Source organism: Syngnathoides biaculeatus, chromosome 3 (genome assembly GCF_019802595.1).
Source record: "Syngnathoides biaculeatus isolate LvHL_M chromosome 3, ASM1980259v1, whole genome shotgun sequence".
NCBI lineage: Eukaryota > Metazoa > Chordata > Actinopteri > Syngnathiformes > Syngnathidae > Syngnathoides > Syngnathoides biaculeatus.
Window position 1 is genome coordinate 39,818,753 of NC_084642.1, and position 13,988 is coordinate 39,832,740.

Below are 13,988 nucleotides of genomic sequence, written 5' to 3' on the forward strand. Positions count from 1 at the left end.
ATGGTCACCGGAGCACCATCGTCATCCAAGGTTGCAGCCAAAGGCAGGAAGTTGACCTGAAGAAGCAGATTCCAGTGAACAACATGTTCATTTCCATCTTAATCCCTGATCCGGTAGACATGCAAGGAAGGTTTCGCTGCCACAACAGTGTAGACATTGGGTTGCCATTTGTCAGAGAGTTTGCATTTGCCTTGAGCGCCTTTGCTCATCAGAAGCACCTGGTCCCCAAGAGATAGACTGCCCTTGACCCGCTTGTTGTACTTATTGTGTTGATGTTCCTGCTCAGCCAAGTGGTTCTTATGGTCATCCAGAAGTGTTTTCACATAGACATTATAGTCACACACACTCACATCATGGAGAATGTTCTTGAAGAGGAGGTCGACCGGCAGTCTCGGCACCTGACCAAACATCAAATAGAAAGGTGCAAAACCTCTGGTCTCGTGGACAGTGCAATTGTCCACAAAGGTCATGGTCTGGACCATTTGTGGCCATTTCTGTTTAGAACGAGGAGGCAAGGACCTCAACATGTTGCCCAGGGTGTGATTTAACCTCTCTGTGCTGCTGTTCCCCATTGGATGGTAAGGTGAAGTGCGTGACTTGCCAACTCCAGACAGCATCAAAAGCTCAGCAATTAATTCGCTTTCAAAGTTTGCACCCTGATCAGAGTGCAGGCGCTGGGGAAAGCCATATATGCAAAAAAAAAAAAAAAAAAAAACAAGCAGACACACAGCATCTTAGCTACCTTGTTGGCAGTGTGGTCCTGACAGGGAATCGCATGTGCAAGCCTGGTGAAATGATCAGTGACCATCAGAACATCCACAGACTTGTTATTACTGTCTTCAGCTGACCAAATGTTAATGCACACCAGCTCCAGGGGGCAGCGGTTTTAATGCTCTCTGGTGTAGCTCTGGCTGAAGGCTCTGGGCTTTTCCCAAGGAGACATCTGTGGTAGCACTTCACATGATTGCGAACATCCTTCTCCATATCGCACCAGAAAAACCGCAGACGAGCCAGTGAAAGTGTGCGAGGCTGACCCTGGTGACCAGCATGGTCATGGACACCGAACAACGCATCTGGCTTTAGGGACTCGGGTACAATTAACTGAAACCTCCTTTTCCTGGTCAAAGGATCCTGTGTGACCCTATACAGGATGCCATTCAGAATTGTCAGTTTATCCCACTGTTTAAGGATTCTCAGAGTTGGTTGATCCTCATTATAGCATTCAATGTTTGGAGGGCCTGCGTTTTCATAATGAATGAAATGACAGAATCTCGTTGCTGGTATGACTGCAGGTCACCAAGGGACAAGTAAGGCAGCACGTCTTGACCAGGTGGTCCCAGGGTGGAAAAATAGTCAGCGAGAGAGGCTGCACGATGCCTTGGATCAAGATTCCAATCATTCACAGACGACTGGAGCAAGGAGACCTCATCTTCAGACAGAGAACCATCAACAGCAGAGAAATTGCCCAAGGACTACGGTTGGCAAGTGAGGCGAAAAGTGTCTTGCACACATTCATTTTTGACATCATCGGCCTGGTTGAGTACCTCAGAATGAGACTCGCACAGGTGCCGCTCCCTCAGTGGGTTCACAAAGGGGTTCCTACTCAGAGCATCTGCAACCGCATTCAACCTGCCAGGGATGTGTTTGATATCGCATGAATATGGAGCCAGTTTTGAGACCTAACGCTGCTCGCAAGCATCAAGTTTTGGTCAGGATCTATGTAAGAGGGTTGTTGTCTGACCAAACAGTGAACTTGTGACCTTTAAGCCAGTGACTAAACTTTTCGCAAACCGCTCACTTGAGAGCAAGAAACTCAAGTCGGAGAGCTGGAAACTTTGTTATGCTGCGAGATAGGGATTTGCTTGCAAAAGCAACGGGTCGGGCTCTATACCTCCATCAGGCACATGAGACAAGACAGCACCCAGACCATCAAGGGAAGCATCGGTGGAGAGGATGAAAGGCTTGTCAAAGTCCGGGTGTGCTAACACCACACTGTTGAGGAGCGTTACTATCCTCAAATGCCCTCTCACAGACAGGAATTCAATCCTGAGGAGTCAGTTCTCGGAAGGTGCCAGCATGCCACCACCCAGGGTAACCTCTTGCTCTCCTCATCATCGTTCATGAGATCCCTCTGACTGAAAGCCTTGATGACATTCACTTTCTCCTGATCGACTGAGACACCACTGTTATCCACCATATGGCCAAGAAATCTCTGACCTGCATAGGAAGTGGCATTTTTTCTGTGCCAGCTTCAGTTTGTTGGCTCTAAGGTGTGAGGAGACCAGGTCTAACCTTCTCAACACTTCTTCCTCAGAGGGGGCAAAGACAGGCAGATCTTCTAGATAACAAAGGAGACTGGAGAATTTCAAGTCACCCAAGACACTGATCATTATCCACATAAATGACATGGGGCTGTAGCAACGGGTTATTCTATTATACTCACATAGGCCCAAGGTGGTTGGAAAGGTTGTGTATTGTTTGTCAAACTCATAGAGGAGGATATTGTAGAACCCTGATGTGAGATCCATGGTGGTGAAAAAGGCATTTCCACCAAGGGCAGCAAGGCAGTCAGTCTGGATCGGAAGTGGGTGGGCATCTTTGACAGTTTTTGCATTGAGACAGCGAAAGTCAGTAGAGATCCTCAGATCACCTGACCTCTTCCAGACCCGGACCAGTGGGGAGGCATACTCACTGACTGACTTACTGATGATGCCTTTCAACTCCAACTCAGACAGCACTTCCCTCAATTTGTGGTAATGCGCTGTGGTAACTCGTCAATAAGGCAACCGGAAGGGGTGGTCATCAGTGAGGTGTATACGATGAACAAAGCCCTTTGCTTCCCTGCAGTCCAGCTTATCCTTATAGAAGACGTCTCTGTAAGTTAGCACAAGTTTAGCTAGTCTCTGACTCCACTACTCTGACACTTCACAAGGTTCAAGATTTATGTCTTCCAGTCCACACTCTCACCTGTTGAAAGGGATCAGCTGTGGAACCTGACTCAGAGGTAGTGTCAGCAGTCTGACCAAGTTGTGTCTCAGCCACACCCTGAAAAATGGGCAGATGCTCCACAACAACCCATAGATAAACATTTGTCACCTTTGCATTATGGCGTCGTTTTACCGGGCATTTTGTGGGGTTTAGAATTTTCATTGGGCCCCAGCGATTACCCCTCATTGGAGCGAGAACTCACCCAATGATTATGTCCCTGGGAGATGTATGGGAAGAGGTGGGCTCAATGATGACAGAGCTCCCAGTGATACAGGGGCACTGCTGGGCAAATTCCCCCTAGTAGATACTCTTGCTGTGGAGCAAGGGTGACAGCCTGCCACAGTCTCACAGTACCAATCTTGTCAGGTAGTTCAGGACCAGATCAGCGAGTTACACAGCTGAGCAACTGAAAAAACTGCTTACAATCAGGGTCAGAATTCTGAGAGTGGATCATCTCTCAGTACTTGTCATCAGAACTCATTTTCTGTATCATGGGCCGAATAACATTGCTCCCAATGATGAGCTCATCCCTCTGTCCTGGAACCAGAGAAGCTGGTCTCAAGGTCTGGTACAAAGGTCATAAATGTATTTTTGGCTGAGTTGTAACTCGGACCACATTCTCATGCATTGGCTGGTGGTTCGAAGTGACACCAGCTGCCCTCAGCTTAGACTCCGCCTGTACACTAAGTGTGCATGACATGCTCCCTGAATCAAGCATTCCTCTCAAAGTAGACTGATCCTGAATGGACACTGGTGCATAAAACAAGTCACGAGCTTCCACTCTCTGAGAGCCCACAGTGATTACAGTTTTGTCATCAGGAAGATTATCGCAGCACATAACATAAGTGGACTTCAGGTCTTGCTCATCAGTGAGAGCGTCACTTGCAGAGCCCATGTTGCCCCTCTTAAAACATGGGTGGGCAAGTTTAAATCAGGATTGGAAACGGACTGGCTGGCACAGCTGATGAATGAGAGCATTTAAGCCTTACATGACCTGGGTTGAAGCAGTTAAGGCTGAAATGTGCAACCACAGACTCTGCATGTGACAGGCTCAGAACAATGCTGGTTACGAGGCCGATCAGGTTCACGACGGACTGGCTTACGGACCAAGGTTACCCATTTTTTGGGCCGATGGTAAGAGATGTGTTGCACATGGACAGCGCTTTGTCAAACATGGCCACAACCTGGTGAACACCAGGCTCAGCAGCCGTTGGAGCTAAAGAGGTGATGGCAAGAGGAGGAGGAGAAAATACAGCAGGCCCATATGAATACACGGTCATCTCATTTGACATGGACTGGTTGCGAGCCAAAGCAGATGTTGCGAGAGGGACAGTATAGCGTTGTGGCTCACAGGCCACTGGCAGGGTTGAATGGACAAAATGAGGGGGTCACTGGGGTCTGAACATAAGATGACAAACCCGGGGACGGAGCCATCATCTTCCACACATTCCTCATATGGCTGTCCAAACGCTCCTGAACCTCTGCTATGGTCCATCGCTCAGATGCCTTTAACTGAAAAGATATGGTAAGATTGGGGTCGGGACAATGAGTGATGAACATCATGACCACTTCAGCACCTTGGTCCTCCATAGATCTACCCATCTTTCAAATGCATTCATCTGCAGCATCAATGGATTTGTTAAGGTGAATCCAGTAATCCACAGCACTCTCATTTGCATGTGGGATGGTATCATAGAAGTCCTTCATGGGCAAGTTGGTATATGACAGTTCACTAAAGTGACCCCTTGTGATGTCAAACACAGCCGTTGGAAGGTCAGCTACACTCAGCTCAGGGCTGCTGCGAAGGCAAACTTTGAATACATCTCTAGCTTTGCCCGACAGTCTCAACATAATCAGATAAGACATTTCAGAGTACTGTATTTAACCCTATTCAGATAACAAAAAGTTCATGTCTTCCCATTCATGAACAGGGAATGCATCAATATGATCACCTCTGAAAGAAGGTGGGGGCTTATTGTCAGATTGCACAAAAACTTTTAGCTGTGATAAATTACCATCACTGGATGATTGACCACTTGGCGACTGAGGTTGAAGTGGACTTTACGTATTTCTTTCAGCTTTCCCCGTTAGGTGTCACGACAACGTGTCATCTCAGATAAACACTTATATTTGTTTGGCACAGTTGTTCATGCTGGATGCCCTTCCTGATGCAACCCCTTTGCATTTATCTGGGGAGAGAGCTGGAACCTCTCCCAGCTAACTTCGGGCAAAGGCAGACTACACCCAAACCGGTCGCCAGCCAATTGCAGTAGAGATATTGTCACCATCACTGAGCGGGAATCAATTCCACGTTGCCTGCACGAAATGCAGTTGTGTGTATCACTACACCATCAGTGACTCCACGGTTGAACTCGATGATACTGACGCAAAGAGCGAAGATCGGCAGAAATCCTCTCACTCATCTGTTTGGCCAAGTCAGTGATCATGACTCCAATGGCTTCAACAGATGACTTGTTCGTGCTTAGGGGTTGAACTGGCAGAGGGGGCCAATGGAGGATCAACAACAGACTGATCAACTGTATTGTCAGAAACACAAGTGAGCTGCTGGCCCTCGCCTATCCCGAAGGTGACATCACGCCCACTACTAGCCCCTGTGTGAACCTGATAACTATCTCCCACTGATATGACGATAGCTGCTCAATACAAGCAGAGGAAGGGAGGAAAAAATACACTGAACCCCAGCACACAAAAAAGAATTAAAAAATAAACAAAGCTTGAACAGTTTAACTTGAACAGTCCATAAACACACGTACACAAATTATTATTGCCTCCCCGCTCTCATAGAAGAGAAGAGGAGGAAACCGGATCCAGCGTCAGAAGAAAAAGAGGAATGCACAGAGCCTACAACTGAGTGTAGGGACTTTGAATGTTGGGACTATGACAGGAAAAGCACAGGAGTTGGTTGACATGATGATTAGGAGAAAGGTTGATATTCTGTGCATCCAAGAGAGCAGGTGGAAAGGTAGTAAGGCTAGAAGTTTGGGAGCAGGGTTTAAATTATTCTACCACGGAGTAGATGGGAAGAGAAATGGAGTAGGGGTTATTTTAAAGGAAGAGCTGGCTAAGAATGTCTTGGAGGTGAAAAGAGTATCAGATCGAGTGATGAGACTAAAATTTGAAATTGAGGGTGTTATGTATAATGTGGTTAGCGGCTATGCACCACAGGTAGGATGTGACCTAGAGTTGAAAGAGAAATTCTGGAAGGAACTAGATGAAGTAGTTCTGAGCATCCCAGACAGCGAGAGAGTTGTGATTGGTGCAGATTGTAATGGACATGTTGGAGAAGGAAACAGAGGCAATGAAGAAATGATGGGTAAGTACGGCATTCAGCGAAGGAACTTTGAGGGGCATATGGTGGTGGACTTCACAAAAAGGATGGAATTGGCAGTGGTGAACACTTATTTCCAGGAGCGAGAGGAACATAGAGTGACCTACAAGAGCGGAGGTAGAAACACGCAGGTAGATTATATTTTGTGCAGACGATGTAATCTGAAGGAGGTTACTGACTGTAAAGTAGTGGTAGGGGAGAGTGTAGCTCGACAGCATAGGATGGTAGTGTGTAGGATGACTCTGGTGGTGGGTAGGAAGATTAAGAAGACAAAGGTAGAGCAGAGAACCATGTGGTGGAAGCTGAGAAAGGAAGAATGTTGTGCGGCCTTCCGGAAAGAGGTGAGACAGGCTCTCGATGGACAACCGAAGCTCCTGGAAGACTGGACGACGACAGCCAGGATGATCAGAGAGACAGGCAGGAGAGTACTTGGTGTGTCATCTGGGAGGAAAGGGGAGAAGGAGACTTGGTGGTGGAACCCCAAAATACAGGGAGTCATACAAGGAAAGAGATTAGCGAAGAAGAAGTGGGATACTGAGAGGACTGAGGAGAGGCGAAAGGAGTACATCGAGATGCGACGTAGGGCAAAGGTAGAGGTGGCAAAGGCTAAACAAGAGGCATATGAAGACATGTACACCAGGTTGGACACGAAAGAAGGAGAAAAGGATCTCTACAGGTTGGCCAGACAGAGGGATAGAGATGGGAAGGATGTGCAGCAGGTCAGGGTGATTAAGGATAGAGATGGAAATGTGTTGACTGGTGCCGGTAGTGTACTAAATAGATGGAAAGAATACTTTGAGAAGTTGATGAATGAAGAAAATGAGAGAGAAGGAAGAGTTGAAGAGGCAAGAGTGAAGGAGCAGGAAGTGGAAATGATTACTAAGGGGGAAGTCAGAAAGGAACTACAAAGGATGAAAACTGGAAAGGCAGTTGGTCCTGATGACATACCGGTAGAGGTATGGAAGCAATTTGGAGAGATGGCTGTGGAGTTTTTGACCAACTTATTCAACAGAATACTAGCGGGCGAAAAGATGCCTGAAGAATGGAGGAAAAGTGTTCTAGTTCCCATTTTTAAGAACAAAGGGGATGTTCAGAGCTGTGGGAACTATAGAGGAATAAAGTTGATGAGCCACACAATGAAGTTATGGGAAAGAGTAGTGGAGGCTAGACTCAGGACAGAAGTAAGTATCTGCGAGCAACAGTATGGTTTCATGCCTAGAAAGAGTACCACAGATGCATTATTTGCCTTGAGGATGCTCGTGGAAAAGTACAGAGAAGGTCAGAAGGAGCTACATTGCGTCTTTGTGGACCTAGAGAAAGCCTATGACAGAGTACCAAGAGAGGAACTGTGGTACTGCATGCGTAAGTCTGGTGTGGCAGAGAAGTATGTTAAAATAGTACAGGACATGTATGATGGCAGCAGAACAATGGTGAGGTGTGCCTTAGGTGTGACAGAGGAATTTAAGGTGGAGGTGGGACTGCATCAGGGATCAGCTCTGAGCCCCTTCCTGTTTGCAGTTGTAATGGATAGGCTGACAGATGAGGTTAGACTGGAATCCCCTTGGACCATGATGTTCGCAGATGATATTGTCATATGCAGTGAAAGCAGGGAGCATGCAGAGGAACAATTGGAAAGATGGAGAGATGCACTGGAAAGGAGAGGAATGAAGATTAGCAGAAGTAAAACAGAATATATGTGCGTGAATGAGAAAAGTAGAGGGGGAAGAGTGAGGCTACAGGGAGAAGAGATAGCGAGGGTGGACGACTTCAAATACTTGGGGTCAACAATACAGAGCAATGGAGAGTGTGGTCAGGAAGTGAAGAAACGGGTCCAAGCAGGTTGGAACAGCTGGCGAAAGGTGTCTGGTGTGTTATGTGACAGAAGAGTGTCTGCTAGGATGAAGGGCAAAGTTTACAAAACAGTGGTGAGGCCGGCCATGATGTACGGGTTAGAGACGGTGGCACTGAAGAAACAACAGGAAGCTGAACTGGAGGTGGCAGAAATGAAGATGTTGAGGTCCTCGCTCGGAGTGACCAGGTTGGATAGGATTAGAAATGAGCTCATTCGAGGGACAGCCAAAGCTGGATGTTTTGGAGACAAGATTCGAGAGAGCAGACTTCGATGGTTTGGACATGTTCAGAGGCGAGAGAGTGAGTATATTGGTAGAAGGATGCTGAGGATGGAGCTCCCAGGCAAAAGAGCGAGAGGAAGACCAAAGAGAAGGTTTATGGATGTGGTGAGGGAAGACATGAGGGCAGTTGGGGTTAGAGAGGAAGATGCAGGAGATAGGCTAAGATGGCAAAAGATGACATGCTGTGGCGACCCCTAACGGGACAAGCCGAAAGGAAAAGAAGAAGAAGAAGAAGCTCTCATATATAGCTACTGTCTTTCGTGTTCGTTTCCAAATCTATTTCAACAAAGCTATTATTTTGAAAGCGACCTCCAGCGTCAGCGGGAATGCACGTTCACTGCGCAGCGTGATGATAGACGATGTGGCCGGCTGACAGCAACTGTACCCCGGGAGACCAAGCGGACGTCGGTTGGCGATGCAAAGGTTCGAGCAGCACCAAGTGTGACCGGTGGACTTGTGCTTTGTATAGTTTTAAAAAGCATGTTGTGACACAGGATCACTGAAGCAATCTCCATTTATTGGTACAGCTGCCGTGAACAAGTTGTAACAAACACTTTGTAGTATCTGTAGCATTAAGCTAGGACCCAGACAAGTGAAATATATTTTCCTCTATACACACTACAAAGTGTGAATACTACTCAACCACGATACAGCTTACCACAAGCTACATCAGCGAAAAGGAGAGGGGTGAAGATGGTCGCGGTACTTAGTATGGGAGGGTGTGTCCCCTCTAAGTGTACGTGGGTGTGCAAGGGCTTAATTACAACATTCCACTCGGGGTTAATATGTCAGGCAACTATTTACAAATTTCGTGTGATTCTAAAATATACTATACTAAAATATACTTTGTTACATGTTTCAACAAAACCTTTTAGCACGTTCAATAACAACAAGCCGTTGTTTTCAGCCAGACTTGGGCAACTCCCCCAGGATAAAGAGATTACATATCATAGAGAGGACAGAGCCTTCTACAATCGCATGAGAAACCAGCTGTCATGATCCTGCTGCTCCAGCCCGGGCTGTGTGGGTGCCAGCGCGGTTGCTCTGATTGGGAGGCGCACACCTGCGCCTCATGCGGGCTGATTATCCGGTGTATTTACATGACCCAGATGACGACTGGTCCGGGCCAGTTCGTTGAGCTTCATGTCCCGTTCGAGTACTCCCGTATCCCTGATCGACAACCCATGTGTACCGACCTTCACCTGTTCTCCGACCAACCCTGTAAGCCTGACTCCTTTGATACTTCTCCCTGCTTTCATTGTTCTCCCGTGTACCGACTCCTGCCTGCCCGCTCACCTGCTCTCTTCGCCCGACGTCCCAACTACCGCTGCTGCACCCGACTGCCTGCTCGATCCCCGACCACGGAGAAATAATAAACGTTTCTCCCTGAACTACCTTGCATCGTCCGAGTCCTGCATTTGGGTCCTACTCCCGTTCCGATGGGTCGTGACACCAGCTGACTAAAGAAATTAACATTGCAAAAAGGGACTATGCATTAAAACTGGAAAACTGTCCGGGCGCTAATGACTCCAAATCAGCCTGGCACAGATTACAATCGCTCGCTAATTACATATTTCGGTGCTTAAAGAATACAATATTCGGCGCCATTACGAAATTCAGCATGGTGAAAAATACAAAAGTTTGCATGGAGAATTGAGAAAACAGAAGGTAAATGAAATGATGGCGCGTCTGAAGAAACAGCAATCTGTTTTCACCCGGAGCCGAGAAGCCAGTGATGCTACGGTGAAAGCCAGCTACCTAATTGCGAGCCAAATAGCAATGGCATCAAAGCCCTACAGTGATGGAGAGTTCATCAAAAACTGCTTGCTGACAGCTGCTGAAATTGTGTGTCCTGAGAAGCGACATACTTTCGCCAATATAAGCTTGACAAGAAATACCGTGGCAGACAGGATTTCGGAACTCTCTGCAGATTTGGACCACCAACTAAAACGCAAAGTGGGGTCATTTGTGGCATTTTCTGTTGCGATTGACGAGAGTACTGATATCACGGACGTCGCTCAACTGGCCATATTCATTCGTGGAGTTGACAAGACTTTGAATGTCACAGAGGAGTTTCTCGAGCTGGTGCCGATGATCGACACCACAACAGCTGAGGACATTTTCAGCTCCGTCGTTGGAGCGCTGGACAGAGTCGGAGCGGACTGGTCACGCGCCGTAAGCCTGGCTACTGATGGTGCGCCGTCAATGATCAGTAAAAAGGCAGGTGTTGTGACAAAGTTCAGAGATAAAGTACAAGCCGCAAATGGGGGAGGTAATTTTTGGACATTTCATTGCATTTTGCATCAGGAGGCATTATGCAGCAAATCGCTAAGAATGGATCACGTCATGGAGGTGGTTGTCCGAACTGTTAATTTCATCCGAGCCAGAGGTCACAATCATCGTCAATTTTACAGCTTTCTCAGTGACTGTAACATTATCCATGGTGTGCCTTATCACACGAACGTACGATGGTTAAGCAGAGGTGCTGTGCTAAAGCGCTTCTTTGATTTACGTGATGAAATCGGACAATTCATGGAGAAAAAAGGTAAACCTGTTAAGGAATTACAGTGCCATCTGTGGCTGCAGGACCTTGCGTTTATGGTTGACATCACTGAGCACTTGAATATTCTTAACAAAATGTTGCAGGGACGCAAAAAAATCGTAACACAGTATTATGACAGCATACGTGCATTCAAGTTAAAGCTCGGGTTATGGGAGACGCAGGTGGCAAGCGGTGACCCTGCTCATTTTCCCTGTTTAAAAGATATGTGCGCAGCAAGCGTTAATTCTGACGTGAAACGGTACAAAGAGAAGATTTCAGGGCTGTTGATGGAGTTTGAGAAAAGATTTCAGGTTTTTAGCGAACTCGAAACAGATTTTGCAGTTTTTCGCTCACCATTCACAGTCAAAGCTTCTGATTTGCCCGTTGCCATGCAACTTGAAATCATTGATTTGCAGTGTGATGTAGAACTTGTTGGATATTTTGTTTCTAAATCATCATAAACTTAAGTTAGTAATCTGACTCCAATTTGTGACCTTACCCAACTGCCACTCATCCAACAATATGCGCGCTCGTTCTGCAATAGAAAGGTATCAGGAAGCTGGCATTTTCACACACGAGTGGATTTATTCCTTCAACACACACCTGGGTCTCGGGTCCCTCTCATTACAACCCTGTACGTCTCTGTTCCCTCAGCCGACGTACTCTACATCCGAGTTTCCCAGAACAATTTTAAAGTACAATCTACTGATTCACTATTGGTTCTGTGTCTCCTTCAGGTATCCTTGGCGCTCTCTCATTGGTCTCCTTTGGTCCGCCGGATGTTGGCCCGACTCCTCCCCTGCAGAATCGCGTGCTGGCTCCTCCTGGTGGTTTCCTGACAGGAGTTTTTCCACCAACTGCCTCCGAGTCCTCCCGTCTCCGCATCCTCCTTGCAGTTAGCACCGTCTGTTCTAAAACATTCCATTCTTGCACCACATACCCTCTTTCGTTCCACCAGTCACACGCTCAGTACTTTACAGTCTCACACTTTCATACACAGGATGCAGCAACATCTAATGAACTACTTTAAGCTCAAACTCTTATATTCCTTTAAACTGAACGACAGATTTGCCTCTGTAAGCTTGGACACATTTTACAAGTACCTCCTACCAGGCTATCCCGCATTGACAGCACTAGCTGCTAAAACATTGTCCATGTTTGGGACAACCTACCTTTGTGAGCAAGTTTTCTCACTAATGAACATTAATAAAACAAAGCTGCGCTCAAAGCTCACACATAAGCATTTGAATGAGATTCTGAAATTGGCTGCTTCTCAGGACATGATGCCTCATATTGATGCACTTGTGCAGGATAAACGATGTCAAGTTTCAAGGACAAATTCCAAGCAAGACGAATAATTGCTGTGAAAGTTATTCATTTGTTCAAATTGCTTTCCAGATGTTGAAAAACAGTGTTTTTAAGTTCCACAAGGCTGGTACTAAATCTTTTTGGAACATTGTTACTATTTCTGTGATCAGTTTTATGTACAACACACTTAAATATATGTTTAACTGTGTAAAAGTGTTGTTAAAATTGCACATACTTTATTTATGTTCTTATGTTATTCTCTTGTTCATAATATATTGTTCATAATGTAAAAGGAAAATTCTGTTAATAAACATTTTTATAATTTACTCATTCTTTGCACTAATTATTAGTATTAGTGACTAATACAAAGGAAAAAAAGTGGGCTTATTGTTAGTTCTATGTAATTTTGCAACGAGTTTACTGGTCCGGCCCGCTTGATCTCAAATTAAGCTGTATTCGGCCCGCAGACCAAAGGGAGTTTGACACCCCTGCTGTAGACTATTGCACGATGCGTCACTTTAAACCGCTCCCTTTCCACAAATGTCATTGCACTAGTCTATAACGGGAACTGTGAACGGGTAAAGGCACCCTGTACAAGCTTAACATGACGTGGGACATTGACACACTCTCATCTCCTACCTGTTCTAAATGAAGAAGACTTCACATCCTGCACATTTGTGACTCTTATAAGGAATAGTTCCTATAAACAGAAATGTATCTTGTTCTTTGTTCGTGTTACTTTGTTGTTCTTTGTTCTGAATGTCGTACCAGGGCAGCACCGACTGCCGGAGAAAAGTTCCTTGTGTGTTTTTACACAGTTTCTCATTCTGATTCTGATGTAGCAATAAAAAAACTATTCTGAAAATGTGGATTAATCTGGTTGGTCACATTGGAATGCTATTATTTTGAACACTACGGTACAAGAGACAGGAAGTTTGTAAAAGAGATATGGCACAAAAAAAGTAGAACTTAGTGAGGATAAAATGTGAATCTATCAAATCATTGTCTCCAGTTGTCTCTGCGAGATGGGCTCTTTTTAATATTAGGTCACTGCGTAAAAAATCATTTGATTAATGATATTACCGCCACTGATCTGGATTATTTATTAAATAATAATAATATATTAAAGGGTTCACAAACAGTACTGTAATAGCATTTAAAATGAGGCAACACCAGCAAATTTGAATTTTATGAACAAGTATTGAATAGGGAAAAAAGGCAGTGGTATTTCTGTTACGCTTATTTTTATTGTTTCGATGTAAATAAATTATAATGGGTGATTTTACCTGTTTTGAATATCTTTGTTTTTTCGTTAAAAGTGACCCAAATGTTATTGTTTGAATAATTTATAGACCTCCAAGATACAATCGAAAATTTATGAAGCATTTTTCAGAACCGCTGTCACTTATTTGTGTTAACTACGGCTATTTTGCAATAACGGGAGACTAACTTTCATGTTGACAATAACATGGAAAAATATAATTCTCTGCCCTAGTATACGCATTTGACCTGTCTCACATATTAAGAGTCAAACTCACATTTTAGTTCTCATCATCTATAAGAATTGTCACGTCCCATCGGAACGAGAGTAGGACCCAAATGCAGGAACTCGGAAGACGCAAGGTAGTTCAAGAAGAGACACGTTTATTGTACGCAGAGGTCGGGGATC

General features: G+C 45.4%; 1 long non-coding RNA gene across 1 annotated transcript; it reads right to left on the minus strand.

Moving 5' to 3' along the window:
• Nucleotides 1-2,471: 2,471 nt before the first annotated feature.
• Nucleotides 2,472-3,048, minus strand: LOC133498664 (uncharacterized). Its single transcript, XR_009794429.1, has 3 exons — nt 2,968-3,048; nt 2,693-2,874; nt 2,472-2,596 (listed from the first exon to the last, which is right to left on the minus strand). It is a non-coding gene; the product is annotated as an uncharacterized LOC133498664 (long non-coding RNA).
• Between the last annotated feature and the right edge of the window lie 10,940 nt (nt 3,049-13,988).